A 3341-nucleotide genomic window follows, 5' to 3' on the forward strand; every position below is an offset into this window, starting at 1 on the left:
TACAGGCTAAAGATCTCAGAGGAAAATGCGTGAGAGAAAAAGTGAGACAAATCTCCTTTTTGATGAGGGCACGTTTTTGAAGAGGAAGTTGCAGAATAGCTCAAGTGGTATCTATCAGGGAGCCCAGAAACTCCAGCTGACGAGAAGGAATCAGTGCCGATTTCAGAACGTTGATTAGAAATCTGAGATGAAGAAGCAAGTCTTGGAAATATTGTAAATGAGTGATTAATACTTTCTTATATTGAGCCATTATCAAGAAGTTAGAAGAGTAGACTACAACTGGTTTGAGAATCTTGGTGAAACATCAAGGGTCTAAAGAAAGTCCGAAAGGAAGAGCTTTGAAGCGGAAGAAAAAAGTTACCCATTGGAAATATAGACATTTTCTGTGAGAAGGATGTATTGGGACAGAGAGATAAGCGTCTTGAATTTCTAACCTGAAGAGCCAATCGTCCTGAAGAATGATATCCTGGAGATGGATAATGGTTTCCATTTTGAAATTATGCTACACAACGAAATTGTTGAAAACCTATAGATTTAACACAAGGCAACACTTTTTGTTTTTCTTTTGCACTAGAAAGAAGGTGCAGAGAAATCCTGAGGGATCGAGAACTGTTTGTTCTATGGCTTTCTTGGTTAGGAGAGAAAGGATCTTGTGAATGAAGAAGGATTGCTGTTGAGAAAAAAGAGGAGGGAGATGGGATTGGATTGGATATTGATAGAGTTCTATTTGATAACCTTGAACAGTGTGAATCACTCAGAGATTTGAGGTTAGAGATAATCATGCATACATACCGCTAATCAGCTTCCTGCGGGAGGTAGGCCACAACTCCTTTGTTCTTGAATCCCCTGGAACGGAATAATCTGGCACGGCGGGGATAGAACTGGGGCTTTTTCCAAGTGTAGATGATGACCTGGGACTCATAATCGAAGGAGCCTCGGGAGAGGGATCAACCTCTTGTGGAGTAGCGGCCAGCAAAGTGACTCCTGCCTTTGCTGGCCCTGTCAAAAACCTGAGAGGTGAAAAGTTTCTTGAGAGAAAGCTGGGCTTTGTCCATAGTAGAAAAAGTGGAAACATACTTTCCAAGTTCTTTAATAAAAGAATCTCCAAATAAAAGGCCATTAGCTAATAGACCTTCTTCTTTAGTGGCCAGACAACTGAGTTTGGGATCAATTTTAAGTAGCAGGCTTTTTCTCCTTTCTTGCGAAATATGGGCTTTGGCATTGCTCAAAATACATATAGCCCATTGAGTCCAGTTTGATAAGGTGTCTGGATTTACCTTTGTGTTTTCCATCCTAGCCTCTTTGGCTAAATCCAAAACCCTGGTGAGCGGACAAACCAGATCTAAAATGCTATCCTGACAATATGACCAGGCCCTGTCAACACCTTTGTTTGGGTCTTTCCCGTACTTAGTGAGAAACATTGATATATTGGGATCAATTACAGGAGTAGAAGTAATATTATGTTGAAGGGAAGGGCGGGGACATTCAGATTTCAACTTGTTACAAGATGACTTATAAAGAGCGTGACGAAGATAAAAAGAGACATAGTCAGGTACATGCTCAGAAGGAAACCACTCGGTAGAGTTAGGTTGTAGAATGAAGAAGGAGTCAAACAGGCGTTCCCCAAGATGGTCCACTAAGTCATTAGACACTGGGTTAGCAACACCACCGTCATTAGGAAAAATGCTCCGCCTTTTCTCCGGAGACCCATAAACTGTAGGATCTGTAAATCCATCAAAATTGACATTCATGACATCATTGTGATCTTCATCAGTGTGTTTGAGATGGGTAATAATAAGGGAAGAGGAACGGAGCCCCCCAAAAAGACACCTCTTGGGTGAGAGGAACAGTGGTTAGAGAATGGCCTTTATGAGCAACACCAGGGGTGGTTACACATTTCTTGCCCTTTTTTTGAGGGACCCTCAGATGGAGAAGAAAGCATTTTAGGAAGGGACACCTACATTTTTTTAGACATCTAGCATAGAAACTGCAATAGCTTATTGCACAGAAGCGTTAATAAATGATTTTAAATTGCCCTTAAAACCCTGAGTATCTTCTTCCTCAGACATAATGAAGAAAATAAATAAATTATCATTGTAAGGGGAGGAAATTCCCAAACTATAGAAAAGTATTGAAAAACTTCAAGTGACTAAATTCCCAAAGAAGGGAAAGGGTTAAAAGTGTAAAAGAGCCTGGGGGAGTGGCTATAACAACAGGAGCGTGTTATAGGGAGTTGCCCGTGTAAAGAGGATTGTTTACCGGAGGAATGTAGTATGGCAGGGCATTACTGCAATCAGTGAGAAGAAAGTAGCAGGCAGAGATGCAATTAGGGCGCTGTGGGAGGCAGACAGAGAGACATGCATGCAAGGAAGGCCGCTGGAGCACTGAGGAAAGCAAGCGCAGAGACTTTGCTGACAGAAATAAGCACGTTGTAGGTGCGCAAACACATGCAAAGCAAGCAGTAAAAAGGAAACTGAATATCAATTAAAAATAAGCAGCAATACTATTAAAATACTTAAAACATGTACAACAGTAATGCAATAAAGGTGATAATTGAAGAAAGTATTGATCTTGAGTGCGAGTAGCAAGAAAACAGGATTTGTTGCTCTCAGTCAAGATAATTATTAGGTCAACTCAATATTATATTGGTGTTTCTATTATGATGTCACCACTTGTAGTTTTCTATCCAGGTCTTCTGGGTAAGGTAGTTTTGCTTTTTGACTGGCTGCTATTTAATAAACAGAAAGAAAAGACGGCATAATATGAGCCTCTGGTCCGGTAGTAAAATTAATTTTAATAGGGTAAGGATGTTTTTTCAATCGCCTGAAAAGTAAAGAAAGTTTATTACAGTTAAGGCACCCAATGTATATATGAGTCTCTAATCCTACAGTGAATGCCCTTCAATAGTGATGTCAAGTGCAACACTTTGTATTAGTCTTGTTAGAACGCACACAGAGTGCACATGGTAAGTGCATTTATACATATATCTATAGGAAAGCAGAAGTTATCGCGCTATTCAATGAGGAACAAGACACCCTAACTGTGAGACCGTCTGGCGAAACTGTCACTATAGGAACAGAATCAACAACAAAACAAAAACTATCTCTACTTGAAAAGCTGAGTAAACGCGAAATCAACAAAAGGTGGGAGGTGGCGTCCCTAACAAATTACGTGGAGGTCGGACGGGTACCGAGAGGACTCAGAATAACGATTGTCCCAATTTACGACAACCCCAATCAAGATCTATTAGCGGAATGGTCACAATTCATGGCTAAAACATGCAAAGGCATGTTAGAAATGCTCGTTAAATATGCCCAAATAGATCTGGAAACAACCAGAAA

At 40.4% G+C, this 3341-nt stretch overlaps 1 pseudogene; it reads right to left on the reverse strand.

Moving 5' to 3' along the window:
• Positions 1-794: 794 nt before the first annotated feature.
• On the reverse strand, positions 795-1421 carry LOC146856574 (uncharacterized; annotated as a pseudogene).
• Positions 1422-3341: the final 1920 nt, after the last annotated feature.

The sequence above is a fragment of the Triturus cristatus genome, chromosome 4_1 (genome assembly GCF_964204655.1).
Source record: "Triturus cristatus chromosome 4_1, aTriCri1.1, whole genome shotgun sequence".
Classification (NCBI taxonomy): domain Eukaryota; kingdom Metazoa; phylum Chordata; class Amphibia; order Caudata; family Salamandridae; genus Triturus; species Triturus cristatus.